Source organism: Balearica regulorum, chromosome 5, assembly GCF_011004875.1.
Source record: "Balearica regulorum gibbericeps isolate bBalReg1 chromosome 5, bBalReg1.pri, whole genome shotgun sequence".
Taxonomy (NCBI): Eukaryota; Metazoa; Chordata; class Aves; order Gruiformes; family Gruidae; genus Balearica; species Balearica regulorum.
The window spans coordinates 45,393,747-45,414,869 of NC_046188.1; the positions used below are offsets into that span (position 1 = coordinate 45,393,747).

The following is a 21,123-nucleotide window of genomic DNA, read 5'->3' on the forward strand; positions in this document are numbered from 1 at the left end:
AAAAGACAAAAGTGTCTACAGGGGAAACCCCTCCCCTTTTCTTGGTCAGATTTGGTTTATCGCAGGTACTTTTCTGTATCCACTCTGCTATTCTGAGAAGAGGAAAATAATAGAATATTCTTTCCCAGAGGTATAAGACCAGCAAAGATTTTAGCTATAGTCAATCTGACCAAACATGGAGCATTTCTTCCCAAATAAAAGGTTGCTTTTTGAATATATTTGGAATATTCATAATTTACTATTTTTTACAGTCACCTGAAGCAGTGGAAATATATTTAACAGCAGCAAAATCAAGAATGACCAGAACTCTGATAACCTGTTATAACACTCCTCCACTCTCCACCCTGCTCGTACTCTTGGCATTTAAAAATGCACAATGTAAAAGAAAACACAGTCAGTAAAAGTAACGCTTGTAAAACTGCATTTTAAAATCAGAGTGTTGTGATTCACAAAATGAGGTGAAACACGAAGCAATGAGTTGCCTAGACATTTTTATAGGAATTGGAATGAATGTCCAGTAAGTGTTCGAGGAAATCTGAGTTGATTGAAACTTCTGGCTACTCTATATTTTAACTGGATGGCTGGTGCTGCTTCAGCATCTGGCCAGCAGGCTGACAAGGATATTAAAAGAGAGCAGGAGGGAGATCAGCCAAGTACAATGAACAGACAGTTTATAAGGGGATAGTTCATCTTTTCTTCATTATTAGTCAACCTAGCAAGGATGTTCTCTGGTTATGCTGGATATCCAGTTAATTTTATCCAGGGCTGTGCAAAACACAAGCCTGTATTGGCAATAGAGATGGCATAAAGAGGTGGATCTTATCTGAAAGAACTTCCTTTAACTAGATTTTTTTTTCTTTCTCCTCAGCACAAACAAAAATGATAGAAAAAGGTTTGAACCACAAATTCTTTGTAAGACAGCTTAGCTGGAAGCTGAAAACGTGAGTTCTGAGATGCATTTCATAACTTCTTGAAATCTCTGTGTCTTTTTGTAGTTCTGCTGCTCAACTCACCTTTACAGCTTTTCTTTTATATTTAGCTAAAAAGCGACTGCCTTCCAGTACAAACTGGGTGTAAATACCTCCATCATTGGAGGTATTTAAAAGATGTGTACACATGGGGCTCAGCAACATGGTTTAGTGGTGGATTTGGCAGTGTTAATGGCTGGACTTGATGATCTTAAAGATCTTTTGCAAACTAAATGATTCTATGATTTTAAGCGCAATTTTGTGCAGTGAAATCTTATGCTTACCTAGGGATGCTGATATATGAACAGCTTATTAGTTTCTGCTACTACACAAAATTTGACCTTCTGAAAGTATAACTATCTGGATAGCACTGTTAGTGGTGTTGAGTTTGGGGGGACTACTCACCTATTTCTTGTCATTCTGCATGATGGAATACCATGGGCTTCCTAAGAGTTTGTTGCATCTTCCAGATGAAGCCTGAATCTGTCAGCTGAGAATTTCTTTCAGTTTGGGGAGAGAGAATTCTTGTTTTGTCCCATTTTAAGACTTGTGATATTTCTGTGAAATCAGCATGGAACTTTTAATCAAAACAAGACAGAAAGTTAACTAGCCAGAGGTGTGGTTGATGGGGCATTAACCTGGGATACAGAAGATTCAGCTGATGTTCCTAGTCTGCCCAGTTAGAATCATAGAATCACAGAATGGTTTGGGTTGGAAGGGACCTCAAAGATCACCTAGTTCCAACCCCCCTGCTGTGGGCAGGGACACCCTCCACTAGACCACGTTGCCCAAAGCTTCATCCAGCCTGGCCTTGAACACTTCCAGGATGGGGCCTCCACAACCTCTCTGGGCAACCTGTCCCAGTACCTCACCACTCTAACAGTAAAGAATTTCTTCTTAATACCTAATCTAAATCGATCCTGGTTTAGTTTAAACCCATTACCCCTTGTACAATCACTAAACTCCCTGATAAACAGTCCCTCCTGTAGGCCCCTTCAGGTACTGGAAGGCCGCAATTAGATCTCCCCGGAGCTGCCTTTTCTCCAGGCTGAACAAACCCAACTCTCTCAGCCTGTTCTCACAGGAGAGGTGCTCCATCCCTCTGACCAGCTTCGTGGCCCTCCTCTGGACTCTCTCCAACAGCTCCATGTCTCTCCTGTACTGGGCCCCCCAGAGCTGGACACAGTACTCCAGGTGGGGTCTCACAAGAGCAGAGTAGAGGGGCAGGATCACCTCCCTCGACCTGCTGGTCACACTTCTTTTGATGCAGCCCAGGACACGGCTGGCTTTCTCGGCTGCAAGCGCACACTGCCGGCTCATGTTGAGCTTCTCATCAATCAATACCCCCAAGTCCTTCTCCTCAGGGCTGCTTTCAATTCATTCTCACCAAGGAATGGAATTAACACTTCGCTTGACCCACACAAGCTAGGCTGTCGACCCAAAAACTTCACGAAGCCAAACCAAGGTGGTTCTTGGATAAGGCATCTTGTAGTGATAGACACCTACATATTTTTTTTTTACTTAAAACTATAGCAGAGTTTGTATTTTTGGACCACAAGAGAAGAAAAGAGACTTCCTCTAAAATTTCAAAACCTTACATCTGCTTCAAGAGACAGATAAAACAGAATACATGTTTTCTGCACCCTAACCTAAAGATGATGCAATGTTTTACACAGATTAAAGTTCCTAGTCTTTCGAGTCTGGAAGGCAATGTTTTCCAGTGAAAGGCATCAATGTTTTGCTTATGTCCCTACTCAAAAGGCCACTTGCAATTCCACTGTGTACAGGTTAGGAAGCATTTTGGGAACTTCGGATGAAAGATAGTACTAGAGTTAACAGTATTTAAAAGCTCTCTTTGTAGAGAAAGCACAAGTGACACCGAGCAGCCCAGGCTGGCATTACTTAAGAACCAAAAGTAACCACAGAAGTCATCCACATCCAGAAGCCACAAAAAAATACTTATTTTCTTTCTCCCTCTAAATGAAAATAAACCCCAGTTATGATCATCCTAACCATAACAGATACTTCAGCTTGCAAATGCTCTCAAAGCTGCACCGGGCAATAAATCAGACATGTCACTTCCAGCAGCTCATCTCTGGCGCTGGTTACTACAGGGCCATAATATATAAATAGGAGGCTTTTTCCTGGTGTTCCTCAGAGCCAAGATTCCTTGTGTTGGCTCTTCTTTAAACAAACACTCCTGTAAACTGCAGTTGAATCTAAATTTAGCATTCAATCCTAACTCTTTCCTTCTAATCAATGATTTGAGGGTAGGTTTGGTTCTGATAGGCTGATACACTGTGTCTTACTCATTTAAAAAATTTAATTCAGTTACACTTGGAGTTGGGTTATGTATATGACATCGCCACTACATTAACTTATCATCGTCATCACACAAATCACACTGAAGACAACCAAGACCTTCTGTTTTCCAGGCAAATTGTCTCAAAAAAATACAAAAAAAAAAAATTAATAATGGGCAAAGGAAGCTTTTGCAATGTCATGAAAGACCAGCAAAATGCTCTGAGGCCATGCCCAAAGATAGCTGTAACATCCCATCCCTTCCACATCACTCAGAAGGATAAGAGAGCATTTTCAATAAAGCCACAGAAAATGAAGACTTATACATCTTTGATGTCCCACAGCTGGAGGGAAAGACAATAGTTAAAAGTCCACTAATCTTGTACCATTTCCCTTTCATTAGTTTCAGTTTTGACTTGTAAGGTTAATTGTTTAACCTTACAAAAATAATTAAGTCTCTTTTGGCACTGTCTTTTGGCCTGTTTTATATTTTTAGTTTCCCAAAGGATTTGAAGCTCAACACACTGCTAAACTCTTTAATGAGTACTGTACCTGTGGATTCACTAAATAAAAATCTGAGACTAGACTTCAAGATTTTTACAGACTTTGGATCTCCCTGTTGTATGTACTGTGGAACACCCCCCCCCCCCCCCCCCCCCCCATTTCTTTGAAATAAAACTTGAAATCAGGTTGGGTTTGGGTTTTGTTTTTTGGGTTTTTTTATAATCCAGTGTTTCAGTATTGCACATGTTTGATTCAGTTCCTATCACACCACTTATTACTGTAAGTTGGCTAGAAGAAGAGGTGGTGTGGCATAGCTAACTCTGATTTAGAACTCTTTCAAATATTTTTTTCATTCAGAATTTGTTGCAGTTCCATAGCTATTTGTGTTCCTGTATGTTGTGAGCTATGGGGTTTTTTTCCTAGTAAAGAAGTAGTTGAGTAGTTACAACTCCTTACTCTCTCAATAAAGCTGATGCTCAGCCCAGGCTTGTCATTCACATAGATCTGCCTATGGTAGTAAGAATCTCATCTCCATTCGGTCACTGTCTTTCAAAGCTCCCTCATGCTAATATGGTTCCCAAAAATGTTACTCCACTCTTCATTTCAGCAGGAACCAGAGTGCACACTCACTCCTCCCATCCACTCGTTCATTCCAGAAATTGTGCAGCCCTTTTGTCTACTGTCTATATCCAGGAAAAAAAAAAAATCAGTGAAGAGAAAGGGGTGCGTCTTTACTTTTAAACAGGAATTTTTTTTACGGTGTAAGGTGCTTACTGCAACAGGTCAGAGGGATATTAATACTAAAATCTGATTAATCATAGAATACCAGGTTGGAAGGCACCTCAAGGATCATCTGGTCAAGTCTTTCTTGGCAAAAGCTCTGTCTAGACAAAAGCACAGTCTAAACAAGATGGCCTAGCACCCTGCCTAGCTGAATCTTAGGTGTCCAATGTCGGGGAATCCACCACTTCCCTGGAGAGATTATTACAGTGGCTGATAGTTCTCATTGTGAAAAATTTTTAAGATTAAGATATAGCATTTTATTGATATCCTTAGTTAGTATGTACTTGTTTTACCTAAACAAATGAGCTGGTAAAACACCTAACAAATTTATTTATGAAGACAGGAAGAACAGATGAATAAACAACTTATGTGACAAAAACCCTGTACCAGTCTATAGTAATTTCATGTCTAACTTCGCCTTCAGTAGGAGAGGGAGGGGCTTGTCCTTTCTGCTTAGAGCAGATACTAAGCTTCTGTGAATAGTGTTATTTGCGGACAATCAGTGGCTTTGTGTGCATATTTTCATACATATATATGTATGTATATATGTATATTTATACACACACACACAGAGCCAAGACAAAGCAGATTCTAATCTTCAGCATGGCTTTTCAACGGTCGCCTCACAAGGAGTCTCAGTGAGCTGCATCTTTCATCCTCTGCCATTCTTCATGCATGTGTAAATAGAAATAGAAAGTGTGAACTAGAATATCAGAACAATACACTTGCATCATCAATCACTTTGCACTGATTTTGTAGAGATGCAAATACCTTCATAAAAATGTTTTCTAAAGACCTAGGAAAAATTGCTCCAAGTTTCCTGACCTTCTGCTATCTGTCTTGAAACTGTCCAAGTTTTCAGTCTTCCAACAGTTTTGTTTCTAATATTAGCTCAAACTTAGGTGCTCTCCTCCTTCAGCAATGAAGATGAGCCAGTCTTCATGTAGGATAAACTTTGTCTACTGTTGAGCTCCATGTCATGGAAATTATGATAATATGCTTTTAGAAGCCCAACATGGAACCTATTTAAGACCAAATCCAGTGCCTAGTAAGGTCAGTAGAAAGGTCATTAACTTCAATGTGGCCTTGCTCAGGTATTAATTTCCTCCTGCTGCATTATACTCATTTGTTTTCTCATCTTATATTAAAGTTGAATGTATGTGTTCTTGGATCAGATATTTCTGTCCTGCAAATTTACAGTGCTTCAAACAAGAGGACATCGGCTCATTAGTAGAGATCTTGCGTGCTATCTCAATCTGAAGGTTAATTACTGTCACTTTACTAAAGCTCACTGACACAGTTCCCAAGTGCTGTTTGAAACACCACAGTGCTCTACAGACACATACAGCAAAAACCATTGCACTACAACATGAACAAGCCCAAATTTAAAGTAACTGAGCTTAAAAATTATTTTTGACTGAACCTAGTTGGTAAACTTCATTTACGCACATGCTATACATGTAGGCATGTCCTAGTAGGGTGTCCTACTAGCAATGAGCTTTCATGTGGTCAGCCAAGGAGAGCGGAGAAAGTTCTTGCAGTGCAGTCAGCATCATCCTATCCAAACACAGGAATAATGCATGACTTGGCCAATTGCTGTCACCAAGCAGTGATGTGCATGAAGTGCAAAAAGCATTTTCATGTTTAAGAGGAAATACTTTATTTTAAATATTCAACAGTCACTGTCGTCTTCATATTGTTCTCCCAGGGTCTCAGGCAGAGGGAAGGCAGCTCACAGGCCCTGATGCTGTGTTGCCAGGAAGGCTACTTGTCAGCAGTTGTAGTGTGAGCAACAGCAGGATGCTCAGAACAAGCATGTGAAATAAAATGAGTATTCAAGAGAGAGCACAATGGCTGGGTTTTTAAGTGGCGTGAAGCTCTTCACCCTGCAGGAGCCCTCAGTTCTCTGCACTGAGCAGCTGGGTTGCACTTTTCTCCTATCAATAATAATGATAAATAATAATAACAGCAGCAAAGTAAAAGGAAACCCTGAGCTTACAAGCTGCATCAGGTGGACTTAATGCTCCTACCTCCAAGCACGCAAGGCTTAATTCCCCCATCTCTGCTGCCACAGCCCCCTGCTTTGGCAGGGCTGGCTGGGGGGCTGAGCTGCAGGGCTGCCCTGTATCCAGGCAACGGGCACTGCTGAGGCTCTGCAAACCTCTGCAATGCACGGGCGGACCAGCTGGGGCACGTACCCCCTCCGACTTCACAGAGCGCAGGAGAGAAGGAGCTTTTGCAATTTTAAAGAATATAGGCAAAGAATAAAGCAAGATCTCTACCTACCTTCTGACACAAAAGCATGTTCCCAGGTCTCCCTGGGGCTACCTGCTTTCCCGGCACTGCTCGCTGGGAAGGTGCCAGGGACAACCTGTAAAACTTACTATGACTTTTTCTTTTCTCAGTGCTGTGTATGCTCTCACCTAGGTTCACCTCCTCCTACTGCAGGAACTTTCCAAATTTACTAGCCACCTATAGGTAGCAGTCTCAATTCCTGGAGCTGTCTTTTGGCCAGGCAAAACCTACCAATGTCGTGATTAATGGACATGCACACACATCACCAGGCTTCAAAGACAGTCAGTGGGAGAAAAGCTCAGCTGAGAACAAATGATCCATCAATCCTTACATTCACAAGGGGAAAAAGTTCTTTATCGGTAAGGGGATAAACTTCTGGTGCCAGGGAGGTGAGTGGGAGTATTGACGCTCACTTCAGTGACATCCAGATTTCATGCATGGTGCTTTGGGGCAGATTTACACATGACATTCTGTTCCACTCTCCTCCCCTGCACAGCTGATGTTGACAGAGATTGGGATGGTCTTACTTTGGCAGAGGTTCAGTATTTGAGATAAGAACAAAGAACACCCTGAACTAAGAAAGTTACGGACATGAGCTAATACCACACAAACCTGGTCCCTGAGCATCTTCAATTCACATATGATCTACCGGCCACTGTCATTCAGAACACAAGCTGCAGAGGATGAAGGGATCTGGAAGTATACTCATACAGCTTCTGCAGCGTTCAGTTGCCTCCCAAACAATTGTTGGAGCTGCCAGATGGACGTGATATAATTGCAGATATGCAGGGAAGAATGATCATAGAAGGAAGAAGTGTATGACAAATTACCACATTAAGATGTTCTGATTCAAACTAGACTTAATTCAAAGAAACCCTGTGTCCACTATGAAAAAGAGGTTACAATGGCACCTTTCCCACCTTACTTGATGCTGTGCCAGCATTTGAGGATCTTAGCCATAAACATCATTCATGATACAACACTGTACAGCAAACACAACAGATAGTCTAACCTTCCTCATCATCCCAGTACTGATATACTATCCAGTCAGGATTTTTGCTTTCATTTACCATGACTAGAAACGCTAAACAAACACTACCTAGGAGTGCATGAAATGCTAAAATCAGAAGCACTCTGTGGAACTTGGGAATTCTCACAACTCTTACTGTAATCTCAGCTCCCTGCCCGTGCCTTCCCTCCTCTCTTAACAATTTATACAGCCTCACTGCCTTGGCAAATACCTTCTTTTCCTTCTAGCAACAGCTGTTATTGCAGGAGACAGCATGGTATAAAGTTACTCATTAAGAGAGGTAAAGAACTACCTTCCTGGAATATAGCATCACCTCCACTTGAACTCTGAGGAAAAATAAGTACAGTCCTTCCTTGCTCCTTTGTGAGCAATGACATGAAACTTCAGAAGGGACCAGCCAAAGTGCACATTACACAGGTATCCTCAAGGATTCATAGTATCCAATTCCCACTACTGCTGTGAAGGGCAGCTCTAGTGCCAGAGGGCCAGATGCTCTGCAATTCAGGGTGTGTCCACCCCAGCCAACTACACCTATTTTACAATGATTTGCTTAAGTCAGAAGTATGAGCTGAGACCTTGGTACCAGGTGCTTCTGGATTTTAATCTCGGTTTACCATTCACTTGGAGGGGAGGCAAGGTTCTCTATCTTTTACAGCTTTCCCCCCAAAATTCTCAGACATATAAAGACTACCTTGAATCACATAAATCTTCTTTACAGCCTTTCCCTCCCCAGCGTGCCCTTTTCGCAAAAAGCCCTTTGCAACATAACCTCAGCAAAAGCAAGAAGACAATAAGCAGTTGACTGTGGCAGAGCTGAGTTGCATCAAAGAATCTGGAGGCAGAGGAAAGACAGAAAAAAGGTGGGGAGAAGGCCAGGTCAGAGACATGGCACCTCTGCAAAGCTGAGGCACAGAGGTCCCTTCTGAGATAAGGAGTGCTCCAGATTGGAGGTGACAGCAAAGATCAAGGGGACAACTTAATCTTGATCGAGGAAACCATTGAGACATTCAGATCACACTTCAGCAAAGCCCTACCACCACTGGCTTCTTCAGGACCTACAACTTCAAACACCCATTTAAGTGCGTTAGAGAAAAAAGTCCAGATGGCTTAGCCCATTGCAAGAACAAACTCTTCTGCCTGGTGCTAGTCTGTGCAAACTGATCCCTTGTTCAGAAGTTAAAACCAAAATGAGCAGCACTGAAAGACACGACAGAGCAGCTTAGACTGAGAACAAACCCAGAGCAACACTGATTGATTACTCCCAGAATGCTTTTCCCAGAAGCACTAACGAAGTACGTGCCTGGGACAGCAGCCCTGAGCAGTGCATGGAAATGTTTGAAAAGCTCGCCGAGCCCTCCCCTCCACCCACAGACCTCCCTGCCTGATGAACATATTTAAAACAGTTCTGCAAAGCACTACAGCCTGGGTCCCTACTAAAACCAACATTCTCTTCCCGCATCTCCTCTCCTTTAAATCAAGCTCAAATCCCAAATCTAGGGGCACCTCCAGTATGTGTATAATGGTCTCCATCCAACATTCCTCAGTAATAGCATCACTTGAGATGGGGAGGAGAGAGCTGCTCGTTGGGGAAGGCATCATACAAGGGATGCAGGCAAGAGGAGCAAAATATAAACAATATCCTTTGGAGGTTTCAAACAGAGCCTACTGCTGGTGCCGAAGGCAGTCATTTTACTCCTCAGCTGCAGTCACTGGGACACAATAAAAGAATTAGCAAAGAAAACATTTAATGATAACTATGAGCACTCATGCATTATTCCTTGACTTGCAGCTGAGAGTATTCAGTAACTCAGAGGTGGATGGGAAAATAGGAACAAGAAAAGCTACGGCAAACAGACTACCTGCAACTGCAAGTGACAAAAGCAACTCATCAGCAGAAGCAAGAGTAACTCCCTAATGGTTGTTCTCCTGTCAGACAACCCCCAAACTCTTCCAATAACAGAGCACAAACAAATTTTATATTAGCAAAAACCAAGAAAAATTACTCTGCATCTGTATAATCAGAAAGATCAACAGATTTTGCTGTTTGGGTGACAAAAAAAAAAACAAACCAAAAACCAGAGGTGTAGAATTGCTTCAGTTTGAACTGGAAGATTTGTCTTCTGAGAAACCCCCCAATATAAAGGTATTTCTTCACATCAACTCCCCAAAGTTTTGTTCAACGCAAGATGAACAAAAAATTTTTTTTTACATTTCCTAACTTAAAAACCAAAACAAAACACAACCTTCCCTCCACACGAAACACCACACGAAACAAAGCAAAACCTCTTTTTATAAAAAGCTTGGATCAAATTTTAATAGGAAAATGTGATTTTTATTTTTAAATGTTGAAAGGATCAGCTTTGACATTTCTAAAACAAAAATATGTTGCATAAAAAAATCTGGAAGTAAAGATTTTTATGTTTACCTTTTGTGTAACTCTTTTGTTGACTGAAACTATTTGCTTAATTTCAATTTGATTTTATGAAGATTTATGGTCTCTGTGAAGATTTTTGAAAAAAGGTTTGTGTAATTTCTGTCTTTCAAAAAAAAAAGATCTCATACAGAGATGTGATCCACAGATTTGGTACACACAGCTGATTTTCTATTCACAGGAGAAGAAATATCAGATTGCTACACTTTTAATCAATTACCATTTTTCTTGATCAACAGAAAAAACATATAGTAAAGGACTAAGATCCCAAATAGTTAAAGCAGCACTTTTAGCTCTGTACACCTAATACTCAGGGCTACTGAGTACCTCTAGGGATTTATATTGCTAGTCCTAAACATCTGGATTCAGGTTTACATTTACATCTAGCTAGTTTGAAGTTTTCCAAGTAAGTATTTTCCAACTACATCTTAAAAAAAAAAAAAAAAAAAAAAATAAAAGAAAAGAAAAAAGAAAAAAAAATAAAAGAAAATAAAGAAAAAAGCATTTCATTACTCCTTTGTAAAAGTCACTATCACTTATACGCTTTTCCTGGGATTCGGACTTGTTGAATATACTCAACTTTATCCACCATGTGGTCATACTAAGTCACTAGAAGAATCAGAGCTTTGCTGTAATGATCCTCAGGTATTTTAAACCACAATAAATTGTATTCATGTAAGTAATCTGAACATATAGTCTTTATTTTGTAGACTGGCTTTTGGCAGGAGGAGATGGAAGAGCAGAACGCCAACTCCTGGTTCCAATCAGTTCAGTGAGAGTTTGGCCTTCAGTGCTGCTACCAGATAACAAACAGAATTGGGAGATGGAAAGGGAAATGGAAAAGTAAAGGCAGTTCTGGCAAGTGATTCCACTTTCCAGTAACGTGATCCATACACTAAGCCAACTCAACTAACAGGCCAATAACTTGCGATAAACTTATAGCTCCATTTTTGAAAGCTGAACACTTAGGCATGGGAAAAAAAGGACAAACTGAGGCCTTTTCTTCTTGTTGACTGAATACTTGTGGGAGAAATAGCTTAAAATTGAGGATATTATTTTTAGCTTCCTTGAAATGTACTCTTGGATGTACTTTGCAGGCACAAAGGTTATAAATGGTACAGGTCAGTTTGAGAGGGTCAGTGACAAATTCTGCCTTGACATACATGTTATCTGTAGTGCACTGGTGTCTGTCTGTCTGTCTCTCTCTAGCATCAGCAAGGGGTACCCAGACAGTAGGCAGGAATGCCCACGCCCGATAACCACCCCTGCCGCAGAACATGGGGAAACCAGTGGGTCAGGTAGCCATAAACTCTAATATCCTGTCATCAACAGTCACCAGGGAAAGTTGCCGGAACAGTTTGAGATGGCAATTACAGAACAGTCAGTTCCCAGGAAAAGCTGCGTCCTACCCTCCTGGGCTCAGGGGTTGGCTCATGCCATGCAGCACAGAGGGACTGAGCTTGTTAAAGCTCCTATATACTTTAAAATTTCAAGCCAGTGCTACAGCCAGTCTGAAAATTAGCACCTGGTGAGCATTGGGCAATTTGACTATAAACCTTCCAGAAATGATTAAAAAAGGAAGCTTATGTTGCTTAAACATACTTCTTTGGAATTTATTTATTTTTGCACATGCTGCTGGGGTGGGTTGGTCAACTCATACATGTGCTGTGCTCTGCTTTTTCAGGAAAGTACCAGCTGCAGACAGTTCCCTGTTCAGCTCAAGACCTCCATATGCTGGGCACTAAAGCTAAAATACAGACAGAGCACTGCCATTACATTCCCCCATGTCATCCGGCCACAAAATGCCTGCATGCCATCTCTACCTTGCAGCTCCTGCCACGCGTTACCGAGGAGAACGGCCCTGACCGTCCAGCACAAGCATGTCCAAGGCTGTTCAGTTCCTGGTTTCTTATCTGCCAGTACTGTCAACAAATGTAACGTCTGCCAAGGGTGCAGCTCACATCCATTAGAAGCTAACTGGAGAATAAGCCATTTTACAAAGGACAAATCAGCCATTAGATTATCATTATCTTTACTGTGCATAAGCCTGTCCAGCAGCTCACCTACATGGAAGCTCCTCTTCCAAAAGAGCTCTCAAGATTTTGAAGTAAATAGACACAGCAATGCAAGAAAGAAACCTCAGCTTTAAAACAGGTCAGGGCATTCAAGGGCATAAACTTTTTCATATTCTGCAAGTTTTCCAACTGTTTTTCAATTTATTTTTTTTTAATGTAAGATGCATAGACATTTTTTGATGGGCAGTTTTTCATGTGAGGAAAGGGAATTTCTGGATTACCTGTTTCATTTTTTTCTTCCCTTCCCCATTCCTGCTTTGTCACAGAGAGGAGGAGCAACAGGGAAAAAAAAAAGAAGATAAACCCTCCAGAATGAAAACTTTTTCACCTTCAGGTTTCTCTGAGAAGGAATGCAAAGTTTCACAAAGCCAGTTTCTACACAAAATAAAATACTTCTATCACCTTTTCCTACAAGAGAAAACTTACCAGCTGTATACAGATGGGGAAGAAAAGCAGACAGGAATCAAGCTGCTTCCCACTGTCAGAATGCCGGCTAGGCGCAGAGCTAGTAATTGAATGCAAAATTCCCCAAACCCATTTCACTACTTACAGGGTAATACTATCCTTATTACTGATTTTAACAATTATCACCTTTCGCTGATCCCAGCTCTTACTCATAAGCCCAAGGAAAAAAAGCTTCAAATACATGCACATATACCCCTCTTACATATCTGCTTCCTGAGAAATCTCTACAGTGAGAGAATAATTCTAGCAGCTCTTACACTAAGTCCCCAGCTTCACTCGGTATTTTTCAAAATTCGCAAATCAAAAGCAAATGTACTTCTTTCTGTGGGTCTCAAAATAAGCGATGCAAAGCCTTCACTGCCGTTCTGAGTGACACCGTATCTCAGCCACTCCACCCAGAACTCAGCATGGCAATGAAAGGGAGCTTTGCTTTCCTGCCCTGTCACGTTGGGGTAAACCCTATTTTTACTTGGCAAAGCACTTTAGCTGTGATATAGTCAGGCAAAAAAAGCTTTAAATTACCACTGTAGCATTAGAACTAAGTGATGGGAACTGATAGAGATATATTTCTAATGACAATTTATTTCCTCCTCCTTCATTATCATTTACATGTCACACCAGCTCCCGACTCCATAGGAAAACATGCACAGCCAAAACCAGCCCCCATGCGCGCCACGGTTAACATCAGAAGCACCGACTCCAAGTCTCTGGGGCAATACCTCTCAGAAGGTCAATCCACCTCTGGCAGAGTCAGCTACAGCGATGTTTGAGCCCTCTGGCTATTTGTGTCACCTCTAGACCCTAAGAGCCAGAAGCAGCAAACACGCACCACATCAGCAGCAGCCACTTACAGCCTGATGAATTAGCTTACAGCACCTTTAGCAGCAGAAATTAAGAGCTTAAACCTCCTGCTACCCCAGCTGAGATCCTGAGCAGGGTTCCTCAGCTCCCAGAGCTCGCAGGTGGCTGCTGGCCAGCGCCAGGCATACTTGGAGCAAAACTGAAATGGTGGTGGCGACACGCTCTCTGCCTGCCCTCTGGATGCATCGCTCACCTGACGCTCACCCTTCATGCTCATCCTTCACTTATAAATCTGCATACAACAAACATACCATCATTGGCCATGACAGCTATTAGGACAGTTACAAATGTGAGCAGACTGTAATCGAAACACGAGGCCTGGGAGTTTGCAGAGAGCTTGAAACAATAGCTGTCAGGTGAGGAGCGTCCCATTTATCTGCACAATGTTAACTCAGACATCCAACAACAGGCATGTCAAAAGTCGTTAGCTGCTTCATTGGTAATTTGAGAACTGAGCACATGGGGCATTGCATCGTTCCACACCACTCACTGTGAGCCTTATCTCCTTGATACCACAGTGGACAGCATTTGGGAGGCACCAAATTATCTTTTGTGAAAAAAAAGCTACATGAGGACAGGTTGGATGAGGCTTTGGGCAATGTGGTCTAGTGGAGGGTGTCCCTGCCCGCAGCAGGGGGGTTGGAACTAGATGATCTTTAAGGTCCCTTCCAACCCAAACCATTCTATGATTCTATGACATTCCCCTGCCATACTGGTGCAAACTCAAGCATCTTAGTAAAGCCCTAAAGGCTTCCACAATTGCACATCTAGTATAAGCACAATCCATTATACGGAAAAATATAATCTATTATATTGGAGACTGATTTTGCAGAGATAAGAGAGTAGCACAGCCTCTCCAAACAATTTAAGTCAGTCTAAATAAAAATTAAAGAAAATTAGAACTTTCTCAATATGGTGTCTGCTTCCTTTGGTCAATGCGGCCTCCATTACCAGGCTTTTATAAAAAACACTGAATCTTTAAAAAGTCCTTACTCTATTTTCATAAAAATGCAATTTCTTTAAAAGTTGTCCAATTGCTCAACATTTTAAAAAGAAAAAATGTTATTGCCAATGCATACACAGATGATGATACCAAACAATTAATTTTCTGCAAAAAAGGTGTTTATAGAAAGTTGTTTCCTTTTTTCCACTTCTGTAATCACACCTCAGCATTACACAGATTATTATGACATGACTGTGGTAAATGAACCCCAAAATTTGTTGCTGCTATTTCTAAGAGGGAGTGTTTCTTTGTCTGCTTTTATTTTCAAGAAGTCTGCAACATTGTCATTTGCAGAACAGATTTTTATAGGGATAATCAACAGGGCATCACAGGGAGTCAGAAGTGATGGCAACCACAGGGAGCACTGCTAAAGATTGTATCCCAATTGCTGATACAAGAGGACACAAGAGGTAGAGTGACCAACTTACACACACATGCACAAGCAGGCACTCACTCCTCTCCAAGAGCAGGCTGTGTTCCCAGCTCCCAGACCTATGCTTTTCCCACTGTAGACTCTGCCTCTGCATTCCGGAGTCAGGGGATTCAGCCTTATTTATGCTCATGTTGCTCCAGCTGTTCCATTGCAGAAGACGCTAAGTGGATTTGTTTGGAGTTCAGACTTAATTCCAAAAAGCGGGCAGTTTCTGTTCATCAACAAGTGATGGTGGCACCAGGAAACAGACCCCAAACCTTTGGGGTGTTTTCAGTCCTTTTCCTGAGCCGGCACATGTTCAGACTCACCCCTGCTGCCTGCGGAAGCACCTCGGCCTCTAAATTATTGCTGCATGGAGCCTTGCTTCCTGAGGGCTCAAATGTTTCAGCTGCCTTTGGGGATAATTGGACTATGGTCATCCCCAGCAGTAGATTTGGTCATTGAGCAGAGCAGAGGAAGCCAGTGGCCCAAACTGGTGCATGTCACTCACTCAGCACATCAGCAGGAATGAACAAAACGCAAGTTGGGAGCAGGAGGGTTCAGGTCTCTGCAGCCCCATGTTCTCATCTAACACAGCGCAATCAGGATTAGCACCATTTCATAAACCACGTTTTCAGGCAATGGGGAGGAACGGAAGCCCCAGTTCAGTAGCACTGTTTTTGTCCCAGCTCTTGATCACAAATCATAAAGTTCTGGTGGAAAGAGATGTTCACCCCTTAAAATTCCAAGCACTGAAATAGGGGCAGTCATGTAGGGAACACCCTGGGAGCAAAAGGCAGGATCCCCTTGTAAGAATCCAGGTGTGCTTGCATCAGGATTGGAAATACACATGGAATAAATGATAGATTGTGAATGAACAGACGGGACACTCCATGCCTCTGTCCCACTGCCTGAACATCCTCTTAAAGCAAGAAAAATCAAAAGGCGAGGAGGATTGTGGATGATCACAGCAACATCATCTACTCCTGTCATACTAGCTGAACCTCATTTGGTATTGCTGCTTTGCTTAATCACCTAAACCGTGATAAAAGAGCCACAGCAAAATCTTTTGCACAGACCAAGACTGTATACATGCATACTGTAGCCTACTGCTTTCCTTTTGCCTAGATCTTCCACAAAAGCAGAACAACTTTCAGTAAGGAAGAAAAAAAAAAAGCCAACTGTAAAAAATCAATTTTTAGAAAGAATGTGGCATGATGCCATTTTCCTTATATGGCAACTGGTATCCCATGTAGAGTCTCAAACAATAGCCAGCCTGGCAGGGGGTGGAGTAAGAAGACAACTTGGGTGAAAAAAAAATTATATATATATATGTATTCCCTGCTGGCCCTCACCCTCCATTTTCTCTTGGATTTCTTTGTGACTGCACTGAAAGGGGTCAATAGCTCCCAGCTTGAGAAATGCAGCTTTTGAAAGGACTATCACCAGCATCTGTATTTAAAGCATGCCTTTTACTACACAGCCCCCCCAGCTAATACAGTGCTTTTAAAAAGCGAGCAGCAAGATAAACTTTCAGGGAAAAGAAAAAAGGAAAGAGTAGAGGAGAAATGGTACCTTTCTGCTTTGGTTTACCGACACTTTCACTGGGAAAAAAGCTTGACTGGCAAAGCAGGGACAGCGAACATAAGCTGCAGATGATCTGAAGCGCTACGGATCATTACACCTCGCTTTAGTCACCACCTCCCCATCCTTTAAAGTATGCTACAAAACCACATGAAGCAGCCAAGCAGCAAGCTGGAAAAGAATTTCAACCGATTAAAAACAATGGGCAAATTAGCACTGGACTTACTGAACACATCAAAGCTTTGCAACTCCATCTTCAGTGTTTAAGAAATTCTGATCTGACAAACACAGGCAATCTAGTCAGATTGTAATAGGCTTAATTAACCTATCTTGATGATGAGACACTAGACCAGTGGCTAACATTTATGTAGGCTTTCTATTTGAGGAAATACTCCAGAAAAGCTATGGCATGTTAGAGCCAGGGATTTACTGGGAGGGAGAAGGTAATCTCCTTTAGTGCCACTGGATGTGGCCCGTACAGAAGGGTAGCATGTACACAGTTTTTCAGGACCCCGTCCCTGCTTCACATTGCAGCCTCATTCAAACATCCAGTAGCAATTATAGTGCAGTTGCTTGCTGTAGTAGGATGTGGTTTTTAATTCACTTTGGAAGTGGATGAATACAAGTGCCCACACAAAGAGTTTGTACAGATGAGCTGTTACTGTAGTTTCCAGGTGTAAACAGGTCGAAACTCCATCCATTCTGTGCTTTAGAAACTGAGTAACAGTTCCCACTACTAAAACTTTTCCAAATTTAAGGAGCAAAATGCATGAAATGTCACAGAAGGAAGCTCTACTTTCTGTTGAGTGGAGACAGTCTAAATAAGATCAGCTACGATTTTTCAGCTCCAATTTATTTGACTTTATATTCATCTGATTATTTGACTGGAGCCTTTCAGTAAAGATCAGCAGAATCCCACAATATTCATCTAAGACAGGCCTGAAATTTGCAGATGGAATGCAGCGGTACCTCCAGGAACACTACACACGGCAAAAAGCTATTTCATACAGTTCCTACCAAATTGTCCGAGAGAGAAGTCAAAAATGAGGCCAGCAAATGCTCCAGAAACAGAGAAGTAAATTGCCTCTGAGAGTCTCTAGCATGAGCAGCATATGACTTTGCATTTTGCTTTAGTTTCCAATCATACTATCTTTCTCACAGGCATTCAAATACATTAGTCTGTGCCTTATCAGATCCTGAATTACTATTGTAGAAAAGCTCCTGCGAGTCTGAGAACTCTGTAGTTCAGAGACGTTTATGGGGCTGTAATGAGTACTGACAGATAAGCCACACTCACGCATACATGCTTGCAACTGATGTCTGGTTTAACACAATACAGCCCTAAGCCTTCATAATACAGCATAGGAAACAGAATCCTCCCATCGCCTACTACTAATTGCATCTGCAGTGGTCAGGGGTTGAAAGAGAAGTAAGCAGATTAATTCTATTAGACTGTGCAATAGTATCCCAAGGGGACAAGGGAAAATCCCATCATTTAAAACAGGATGGGTAGACACTGCTGGGAACGATGTTACATACTAGTAGGGGATTAAGGGTTTGGACTGAAGGGCCTCATCTTTTCTAGATCTGGTTTCCATGAGTCATTGCGATTTGAACTGCAGGGCTTCTCTGTTTGTTGTTTTCACTTTTGGATGACCTGAAACATCTTGCCCAGTTGAAAACTAAATGATTTAATTGATTTCTTACTTAACCCCTTCCCCCCAACACACACTTCTTTATTCCTTTTCTTAAAAATCTTTCTGTTTAAATAAAGGCAATTTTCAATATAAAATTATTTTAGAACAAGAGGTCTAAGTATTATTTTATTACTACCCCATCTGTAACATTTTTCTTTTTTCAGCATACTCCTCCCACACTTTTAGTCTATATTTACCTAAACTCTATGAGCAGCCTTGATCTTCTGAAAGTACATTTTTGCTGGAAAACATTCCCCATGCTGTAAATACAATGTAAGGTTTCACCCCTATAAATATGCCAGACAGAGGTGACAAAGCCCCTCCTGAGCCAAATGAATGGTAGAAATTCTCTGCTCAGTCCACCACTGCAAGACCAGAGCCCAGCAGCAGCAGAGCCTGAGCATCAGGAGCGCTGTCTGCCTTACCTGTGTGCTGCTTTGAGGGGACAGGCCTTCAGAGAAATACTTGTTCTTCTCAAGAAATCAGGTCGTACTAAACATGCATCAGTCAGGGTCGGTCCTTGTTTCAGGTCCCTAGCACCGTAATCCAGGGTGGTCAACCTGTCAGAAACAGCAATGACAAATACATAAGACACACACTTCCATACTGAGCCTGAGGAGATCATGATCTTGCTTTACTCACTTCTTCCCACTTAGGTAAAGATCAACTCTTTCTTGCACACATGAAGGAGGTGAGGGGAAGCATCTGGCAGACCATGAAGACCATGGCAAGGCCTGGACTGAAGGCAAAATCTTCCTCCTTACTTTCCAGTCCATTTAGACTGGCCAGAAAAGGGCTTTGACCAGAAGGCATGAGGAGGAAGAAGACTATTTCCAGAAGAATAAGAGAAGAGCAACAAGAGTTACCCTGCATCTTCCCCTCCTGCTCCCCTGTGCAGCAGGGGAGAGTCACCAGGGAAACAGGAGAGGACAGGAACACCAGGGAGAGATGCCGTGAGTCCCCCAAAGGTAAGTCCCAGAATAGAGAATGGAATATCATGAAATAGCATGACAAAATCAAAGGTAGTTAAATGTTTAAGACACAGACACACATGCACCTTCCTGTATGGTATGCAGCAAATATGCACACACACGTTCATTTACTGGATAGAGTACAACTGCATGCTGAATGGAGGGAGCCAGAAAAGATTGAAGATGAAAAAGAGGGTAGGGTGATGGAGCCGAGAGGCAATTAAGGGTGGGATGAAGATACCAACAGAGACAAGAGGAGAGGGGTTCAGTGGGAGATGCTTAGGTAGTGAAAGCAATAAGCAAGTGAAAGAAGGTAAATCAGAGCCTAAAGACAGGAAAGACTAGTGGGAAAGGAGGAGGGATCATGCCAGATCTTGTCGGTTTTCTCCTTGCAGAAGTCAGCCAGACCAGGGGCACAGAGGTGGAGCCAGCACTTAACAGAGCAATCGCTCCGTAACGGCTTCTCTCTGGAGAACAGTACTGAGTCTGGATCTCATTCTGCCTGACAGCTCCAATTCAGATATGAAGCTGGCGCCACGCAAATCCATTTCATAGCATTACTTCTCTCCCCCCCCAGTCTACCTTGCTGCTTTGCTCTCTTTTGAAACCAAAACGCTCCACACTGCCCAGCCCCTCCAGCATCTCAAAGCCAATGCCAACTGTCCACATGCAGCATCAGGGAACACCAGTGCCTCCCATGCAACACAGTGCTTAGTAACTCCTCCAGGGTCAAGGTGAAAAGCTGGGGGAGAAGGTCCTTTCTCAGCATTTCCACCCAGCAGTCCTGTAAGGCACTGAGACAGGGATACAGCCAGACATCTCAAGCTCCCCTCCTCTGTTATGCTCTCTGGAGAAGACAGCCATACTGAGCTGAGTTAGCATTCATTTGTCAATCCAGCAGATTACAACAGCAGATTACAAGCCGGGTGGGAAGTGCTAACGTCACGCCAGAACACATGAATGGAAATTCCTGCCGTGCACGTGGGTATCGGCCCTCTGTCAGCAGCCTTCTGCTCCCCTTCACAGAAGCACTATTTCACACTTCCCCAGGACAACAAAGAGGGCTGTGGGACACAGGAGCACTGCGCGCTGTGTCCAGCCTCAGCCTGCCAAGGAGCACTTCTGCATCATGGTCATTCATCTTACATGCACTAGAGGAGCAGTGTGGTCTAGTGAGCAGAACAAGGGCCCATCAAAGAGGTCTTCAAGCAGATGTTCTCCTTGGCCGTGTCTCTAGTGGACTTGCACACTTTCAGCTGAGCTTCAGCCTCCTGCGGGTGTTTACAAGCTTCTTCCCCGCTCTGCACAACCTGGCATTTCACGTACACACATACTGACCACATCCTCATTTCTTTAAAGGGGGAGGGCAAGTATTTGAGAGGTGCAAGTGCTTGCATGTAGAACATGCATACATCCATATACTTCTGCACAGGACAAAGTGTCTGCTGCCTAATAGAAAACTACTCTATTGAACGCAGTGCTAGCACTTTCAGACATGCAGTATTGGATAGTAACTCCCAGTCTTTGAGGACAGTGAGGAAAAAAAGATTAATTTATTCAAATTTGTAAAGTGCTCTGAAACTACAAGATGGAAAGTGTCACAGGCAGGTGTACTGAGAATCATCAAAAATTTGATTCAATGGCATTTTTAGTACCAATTTTCCCTTTCCATTATGGAAGAACAGTGCTGTCCGTGTAGGCAAAACCCATTCATTCCCTATTACTATTCCAGACGATGTACTG

At 42.4% G+C, this 21,123-nt stretch overlaps 1 protein-coding gene across 4 annotated transcripts in view; it reads right to left on the reverse strand.

Moving 5' to 3' along the window:
- The window catches only part of TSPAN18 (tetraspanin 18), a 127,938-nt gene that overhangs the window by 44,326 nt on the left and 62,489 nt on the right, over nucleotides 1–21,123 (reverse strand). For all 4 annotated transcript variants that reach the window (XM_075754678.1, XM_075754675.1, XM_075754677.1 and 1 more), the window contains exon 2: nucleotides 18,835–18,969. The gene's annotated coding sequence lies outside the window, so the exon portion shown is untranslated. The remainder of the gene's footprint in view (nucleotides 1–18,834; nucleotides 18,970–21,123) is intronic.